Consider the following 9,084-nt stretch of genomic DNA (forward strand, 5'->3'; position numbering starts at 1 on the left):
CAAACACTATCAAACTATTACAGAATCTGATAAATATGATTTCTTACTTCTATCTAGATTATGATACTGAAATGAGCAATGCACATTAATAAGACAGAAAACGGTAGAGAGGTATTCAAATGTAAAACACTTAGACTATCTTTAGCAGCTTACCCATCCCCATACCTCTATTCAAACTCCACTCTGTGAACGGTACAGTCTATAGTGCAGAACAGTGCAAAACAATGTTTTTGGGTAAACTATGGGTAGACTACTGCAGGCGGCCTTAATCCCTAACTACTCAAATCATCAGATCAGATCAACACTTGGACACATCATTTATCCCATCGTTCAGCTTGCCACAAAGGCTTGCCTACCTCCACATTGTTGAGGAGATCCATAAAGGCTAAGGGTCGCACACCCTTCCTCGATCTCAAGCCAAGAGCTCTTGCTCTTAGTATGAGAGGGTTTTCACTATGAATAATGGTAACTTACAGCAATCCAAGGCTACAACAATCTTGTAGCTCGACAGGAATGTCACACGTCGGCTAGGAGCAAGCTCCCATAATAGGTGAGTGAATGTCGACTTTGAGATGCTCCAATTGTCACACCCGGTTTTAGAAGGTAAACCGAATGCGAACCATGTACGTGCCAGGATCAGTAATTCACGTACACAACGATTACATAAATGACTCATCATAGCACAATGCTTTGAATTACATAAAGAGTAAGTAATACTATTACAGACTAGAGCCATTTACATTATGTAAATCAAAGTACATAGAATCGAAACGTAGCCAACGTAAACAACCCACCACAGGTAGCTGACTGGGGGAGGTCGCTAGCCTAATCCTAGAACTTGTCGAAGTCCTGGAACTCCTGGAGATCCGCCTCGACACCGTTCTCCTTCTTCTTTACCTGAGCATAGATTGCACCAAAGGCAACCTAGTGTTTTGTGAAAGCAAGGGTGAGTACACATCAACATACTCAGCAAATGTCCTGTTTGGCTGAGGTGGACTAGCTTTATGTGGAGTTAAGTCAAGCAGTTGCTTTTAGTTGGTCAGGTTATTATTACTAGTAGAAAGCCAGGTTTTAGCATTAACCCAAGTTCTTAACCCAAAGTACCCTTTCCAAACGGAAAGAATACCACTTACCATTACCATAATCATAAACATCATCCTTGTCACCACCTGTAAACCAACCATCTCTGATCAAAGTATCTCTAATCAATGGAGCTCCCTTGGCTGCTCATAACCGCGAGCACGACTGATATATCAGTTTTCAAACACTCTGCAGAGGTTGCGCACTTTACCCACAAGCCGTGATTCCCTCTCTAGCACGGGCTTGCAAGACCCTTATTCACTCCCAAGGTGAATGGCCAGGGATTCACTACGAAGCCTTTACAAAGATTCCCTGAGGCTGTAGCCGCCCGTTAGGTTTCCTAAATACACCGCACTCCTCCCCAAGGGGCGAACCAACCTTAGCAGAGCGAGCCGCATACACCGAGCCCCATTAACGGCACGACGGCGAAGCGAACTACACCTCAGTTCCTCTAATTATTCAGCTAAGGGCGTCCCATTCCATCCTCATGGTTGCACAGTTTTCCTGGGCAGTCATCCAACGAACAGGTCCTTACAGAGAGGCACTCGAGAAACCACTCGAGACCCCTAAAGTATCACCAGTCCAACATCATAATAATAATGACAACATCGTATCATAAGTGTTCACATCATGTTCATTGATTAAAGTAAAGCAATAGCATGAATCTAACCATAGTAGCCCAAAAGGTAATCAAGGACCAAGTAAATAGAAAGCTAGTCAATCCTTAGGTTGTTCAGAGTATGCGGGACATTGAATTATAAAGTAAATGGGACATAATGGGTCAGTGGACACTTGCCTTCACCAAACAGATGCTCAGGGTCTTCGATCTCGTAAAACTTGAAGAAATGGATCATTTGGTCGCCGAAGCTTGAGCGTCGATTCCTCGAAGCCCAGAAATGAGTCGCGATCTAGTTGCAACGCAAAGCGGAGACGAACATGCACAAGCAAACAAATATATATATATATATATATATATATATATATATATATATATATATGCATAAGTACATTACACCATTCAAAGAAAAACATGATAAAACATGCAAAATGAAACAGTGCGTGTTACTATGGTCACACGAGGAAAAAGAATCGTCGAACTCGAAGCTACGGTCGAGAAGATAACGGATTTACGCTAGACAAATACTAGTTACAACATTTGATTCGACCTGATTATATTAACCGATATTTATTATGTAAGCCTAAGTGGAACGTTACACATTTAATCTAGTTAGAGTATTAATCTAATAAATATTAGTCGAGTGACCCCTAAGTTAATTATCTAGAATATATGACTTGACGAATTAATATTATTTACATGAGTGATTATAGGCGAAAACAATTTATTATAACCCACAGACGTCGCGCGACACATGTGATCGGCACGCGAGATACGCGTGGGAGAGGAACCAAGGCGATCGACGCATCGGTCGAGAGATATCGTGTGCATGTTAAGCTGATATTAGTTACAATAATTTAACACGACTTAGTCATACTAACAGATAATTATTACATAGATACCATTGACGCTTAGCTTTGATGGGTTTGCTACTCGGTTACCCATCGTTTAAATTACGTAAATTAATTAACGTGAGCGATTCTAGGCGAAACATCTCAAGCGATAGGGCGCGTCAATACGTGTGAACGACACACATGACACGCGCGAACGACACACGCGACTTCAACGCGCTATGCGCGGACACCGGCGAGGATAGACTACTACGTCTAGCGGTAGACGAGGGGTAGAAGCACGCTGTCATCGAGCGAAGGCACTGGTGCGACTCGACGAACGATACGCACGGGAGCTGTACCGAGGCCGCACGAAGCACGTCGGGGCACCGGGCCATGCACGGACATGCTAGGAACGCGCGAGGGCCACGGACGACCATGCAGGGACGTCGGCCGTGCATGGGCGAGCCGCACAGGGCACGCCGGGCTGGCCGCGCAGACCACGAGCCGCGCCAGGACGCTGCGCACAGGGCGGGGCCATGCCGAGCATTGCGCGCCGCGCTGGGACGCGCCGTGGGCACTGCGTGCCGCGTCAGGCTGTGTCGGGGGCACTGCGTGTGCGCCGGGACTCCGCACGCCGCGCCGTGCCACGCCAGGTCGCGCATGCGCAGGCCATCGCGCCGTGCTCGCTGGCCGCCACGGGATGCCGGGCCGTCACGCCTGGCCACGCCGCGCTGCCGGGGGTAGGGGCGGGAGCTCGGCCAGAGGGGTAGAAGAGAGGGGGGGGGCAGGAGGGACCTACCTCGACGGCGGCAACAGATCCAGGCTCGGCAGGTGCGTCGAGGTGGGAGAGAAGAGGCTCGGGGGGGGGGGGGGTTGGCGGCTCCACGAGGCGAGCTCGGACGCCGACGAGGATGGGGCGCTGGGCAGCGCTGCGGCCGCCAGGGGAATCACGGCTGGGTGGGAGAGACGGTTTCTCCTGGGAGGGATGACGTGTGGGGCCCGCACGTAGGCGGCACGACGGCTGGGCACGCCCGCGCGCTAGGGTTTGGGGAGGGGGCGCCGGCGCTGGGTGGGACGCGCGCGGGAGTGGGCCGGGGGGGGGGGGGTGGCTGGGCCGCACGCGTCACTAGCCAGGTGGGCCGAGGGGGGGGGGGAGAAGCGCGTCGCGCTAGGCCGCGCCGGGGAAGCGGGATGGGTCAGGCCGAGGGGGGAGAAGGAAAGGTGTTTTTATCTACTTTCCAATCCTTTTCTCTATTTGTTCTTTTTTCCAATTAAGTTTATTCATAAGAATGATCGATGAATCAAATGGATGCACACTCAGGGCAACACGTCCGACCAAAATAACTCTGTTACCGCATGATGCAACAACCATTATTCTCTTAAGGTTTTGTTAATACATCCAACAGTTATATAAGAAAACCAAAATATTCCTCCACTATTTTGAAAAGATAAAGAAGGGCAACAGGAAAAGAGAGAGTAACACCTGAATTTGGCAGATATTAGAAAAGAAATTTTATACCCCCAAATTCAGGGTGTTATAAATCTAACCCCCTTAACAGAATCTCATCCTCGAGATTCAAGAAGAGGCTAGCAAGAAAATGAGATTGGTTTATTGGTTTTCATAGCTTCTCCTCACTCAACTTTGACCCCGCCGGCTTGACTTGTGGATTGGTTGCTTTGACCATCAGGTGCTTGAGACTGATTGATGCAATTCTTGAGGATCTCCTGGACCTGTGGGTTAGGACCCACACACGCTTCCACTGCGCCACTCTGATCTTGTCAGTTGATGTTGATCGCATTGTCTTCATTAGGGTTAGCGACTAACCCCCTTAATAGGAGCGTTGATATGTGCTTGGTGAAGATGCTGCCGACTCTGATCTTGACTGATTTGGAGGAGTTGGAGGTTGCCAAAAGGACAGGTGCAAGAGGAAAGAATAGAGAGAAAAGGTAAGTATAGACGGATTAGAGAGAGTAGGGGGAGAACCCAACTACTTAACTCTATGGCACTCACCTAGTAAACTGATGTCATTGAGGACCAAGGGTCATAACACATCAACACTCATCACGAAAAAGCAAATCAGTCATAACACAAAGACACACATCACAAGCATACAACAACAAACATATCGTGGCTACACATTAATGTTAACTAGATGGTGGTCTTTCCTTACAAAGGGGAAACTACTCTAAGGCCATCGAAAGGCAAGGGGAATGATAAGGCATGCATGATAGGGGCATGAGCATAATAAAGGATGTGGCTAAAGCAAGGATTAAAACTGACAGGGAGAGAATGCAGCCAAGGTCAGGATAGGTAAAACACCATTCTCAAATCGAGATGGGAAAGATGATATTTCAAAAGGTAGGCATAGGATAAGCATCATGGAAAGATCTAGATATTAGGAAGGTAAGGGTGATATCGAGCAAAAGCTAAGACTTGCAACTCGACAGAGGAAAAGGGAACGGACAAGAGCGAGATGGGTAAGACATCACTCTTGGAATGAAATGGGAGAGGCGGCTTTAAAATGCAGGTACAAGATAAGCATCAAGGTAAAGATCGAGGGATGACAAGGGTTACGGTGATAAGGGACAAACACACAACAAAGGATGTATTTTAGACAGAACTTGCAAGGTGTCTAAGAAGGGGGAGTAGTCAATCATGAACTAGATAAGGCATTATCCTCGAACAAGGATGGAAAAGAGGAGGCTTCAAAGGGTAGGTTCAAGGTCAGCAGGAAGGCAAGGGCATAGATATCACGAGGGTTTTAAAGGTAATAATGGACAAGGATGTAAGAGAGGAGGTAAATGGGCATAAGAACCAAGGATATAAGTACCACCAAGTGTGGAGTTAAGACAAGACCTGCAAGTTAAAAAGGAGAGGGCACGTCCAAGGGCCAGATAGGTAAGTTGCCGCTCTCAAATTAAGGTGGAAGTGAGGGGATTTTTAAAGAGTAGGAATAAAGATGAGTATCAAGGCGAGATTGATGGACGACAAGGTGAGGGTGATAGCAAATAAAAACACAACAAGGGATAGAATTAACACAAAATCTATAAGACGACAAGAAGTGAAAAGAAATCAAGGGAGAGATAGGTACCTCACAACTCTCAGACTGGGTTGAAAGAAAGGGGAGGCTTTTAAAGGATAAGTTCAAGGTGATCGTTTAGGTAGAAGACCTCAATATCGCAAGGGGTCAAAAGCGACAACAGACAAGGGTATGAGAGAAAAGATGAAGGCATTGGAGAGCTAGTGGTATGAGTACAACAAAGAATGGAGTTGCGCCCAAGCTTACACATGGTAAAGAAGAGGATATAGCCAAGGGTGCGGTAAGTAAAACACCGCTCTCAAATTGAGATAGAAGATTGGAGATTTTAGATAACAGACATAATGTAATCACAAGGTAGGATAGAGTGTTGAGAAGGGTAAAGTAAATAACAAACAAAAACACAACAAATGATAGAGTTAAAAACTCGCAGGTGACAAAGAAGAGGACACGACCAAGGGAAAAGTGGGCAAAGTACAATGCTTAGATTGAGATGGAAAAGAGAATATCTTAAAGGCCGGTATAAGATAAACATCAAGGTAAGATATAGAGGTGATAAGGATAAAGGTGGTAATGATGAAAAGCATAATCCATGGACAAAGTTAAGGCAAGACTCGTAGAGTGACGAATTGGAGAAAACAATCTATGATAAGATAAGTGAGGTTCCGACAAAAGAGTTGAAGTAAAAATTCATTACCGAAGGAAGTTACGAAGAATTAACGAGATCACCAAGGATGTGCGAAATAAAATGAATGCTCATGGATCATTGAGAAACAAGGGTGGTCAAGGGCTTGTAAAATGGAATATCTTAAACAGACCTCGTGATATAAAGGTAAGCATAAAAAGATGATAGTATGAAAGATTTCAAGGAGATGAGCATACCAATGCCAAGAGACAAGAAATTGCTGAAAGATAGTGACTCAACAACAGAAGAGGAAAGGGCCTCAAAAGACAGGAAGGTCATGGTCATATAATCTGAAATGTTTAAGTAGGTAGTAGAAATTTAGAGGCAAGTATTTGAAACAAGAGTATTGAAGAATTCAGGGATACGAGTATGTCAATACCAAAGGACTAGAGTTTTCCAGATGGTAGCAATTTATGACGAAAGAGAAAAGAATCCCAAAAGACAAGAAGGTTATGATCAGGGGGCATCTACAAAGATGTCGCAAGCACAAGGGTGAGATCATATCTAATAGAATGAATGAGTAAAGCATAAACAATACTGGAATAAAAAATACATTTAACAAGGTGATATATAGAAGCATAACATAGAATTAGTCGAGGTGACTAATATTTTGAAGCAGAATCAAGGATGGGGTGAAGTAATAGTCAATAAGTCCTTAAAACAGCCAATGCTACTCTAGGATAGCGGTCCTACAGTCAGCACGGCTTTGATACCACTTATGTCACACCCGGTTTTAGAAGGTAAACCAAATGCGAACCATGTACGTGCCAGGATCAGTAATTCACGTACACAACGATTACATAAATGACTCATCATAGCACAATGCTTCGAATTACAATAAAGAGTAAGTAATACTATTACAGACTAGAGCCATTTACATTATATAAATCAAAGTACACAGAATCGAAACGTAGCCAACGTAAACAACCCACCACAGGCAGCTGACTGGGGGAGGTCGCTAGCCTAATCCTCGAACTTGTCGAAGTCCTGGAACTCCTGGAGATCCGCCTCGACACCGTTCTCCTTCTTCTTTACCTGAGCATAGATTGCACCAAAGGCAACCTGGTGTTTTGTGAAAGCAAGGGTGAGTACACATCAACGTACTCAGCAAATGTCCTGTTTGGCTGAGGTGGACTAGCTTTATGTGGAGTTAAGTCAAGTAGTTGCTTTTAGTTGGTCAGGTTATTATTACTAGTAGAAAGCCAGGTTTTAGCATTAACCCAAGTTCTTAACCCAAAGTACCCTTTCCAAACGGAAAGAATACCACTTACCATTACCATAATCATAAACATCATCCTTGTCACCACCTGTAAACCAACCATCTCTGATCAAAGTATCTCTAATCAATGGAGCTCCCTTGGCCGCTCATAACCGCGAGCACGATTGATATATCAGTTTTCAAACACTCTACAGAGGTTGCACACTTTACCCACAAGTCGTGATTCCCTCTCTAGCCCGGGCTTGCAAGACCCTTATTCACTCCCAAGGTGAATGGCCAGGGATTCACTACGAAGCCTTTACAAAGATTCCCTGAGGCTGTAGCCACCCGTTTGGTTTCCTAAATGCACCGCACTCCTCTCCAAGGGGCAAACCAACCTTGGCAGAGCGAGCCGCATACACCAAGCCCCATTAACGGCACGACGGCGAAGCGAACTACACCTCAATTCCTCTAATTATTCAGCTAAGGGCGTCCCATTCCACCCTCATGGTTGCACTGTTTTCCTGGGCGGTCATCGAACGAACAGGTCCTTACGGAGAGGCACTCAAGAAACCACTCGAGCCCCCTAAAGTATCACTAGTCCAACATCATAATAAGAATGACAACATCGTATCATAAGCGTTCACATCATGTTCATTGATTAAAGTAAAGCAATAGCATGAATCTAACCATAGTAGCCCAAAAGGTAATCAAGGACCAAGTAAATAGAAAGCTAGTCAATCCTTAGGATGAATCTAACCATAGTAGCCCAAAAGGTAATCAAGGACCAAGTAAATAGAAAGCTAGTCAATCCTTAGGTTGTTCAGAGTATGCGGGACAGTGAATTATAAAGTAAATGGAACATAATGGGTCAGAGGACACTTGCCTTCACCAAACAGATGCTCAGGGTCTTCGATCTTGTAAAACTCGAAGAACTGGATCATTTGGTCTCCGAAGCTTGACCGTCGATTCCTCGAATCCCAGAAACGATTCGCGATCTAGTCGCAACGCGAAGCGGAGACGAACAGGCATAAGCAAACAAACATATATATATATATATATATATATATGCATAAGACCATTACACCATTCAAAGAAAAACATGATAAAACATGCAAAATGAAACAGAGCGCGTTACTACGGTCAAGCGAGGAAAAAAGAAACGTCGAACTCGAAGCTACGGTCGAGAAGATAATGGGTTTACACTAGACAAATACTACTTAAAACACTTGATTCGACCTGATTATATTAACCGATATTTATTATGTAAGCCTAAGTGGAACGCTACACATTTAATCTAGTTAGAGTATTAATCTAATAAATATTAGTTGAGTTACCCTTAAGTTAATTATCTAAAACATATGACTTGACGAATTAATCTTATTAACATGAGTGGTTATAGGCGAAAACAATTTATTATAACCCGCAGACATCGCGCGACACACTTGATCGGCACGCGAGATACGCGTGGGAGAGGAACCGAGGCGATCGACGCATCGGTCAAGAGATATCGCGTGCATGTTAAGCTGATATTAATTACAATATTTTAACATGACTTAGTCATACTAACAGATAATTATCACATAGATACCATTGACGCTTAGCTTTGATGGGTTTGCTACTCGGTTACCCGT

The sequence above is a fragment of the Zea mays genome, chromosome 2 (genome assembly GCF_902167145.1).
Source record: "Zea mays cultivar B73 chromosome 2, Zm-B73-REFERENCE-NAM-5.0, whole genome shotgun sequence".
In the NCBI taxonomy this organism is placed as follows: domain Eukaryota; kingdom Viridiplantae; phylum Streptophyta; class Magnoliopsida; order Poales; family Poaceae; genus Zea; species Zea mays.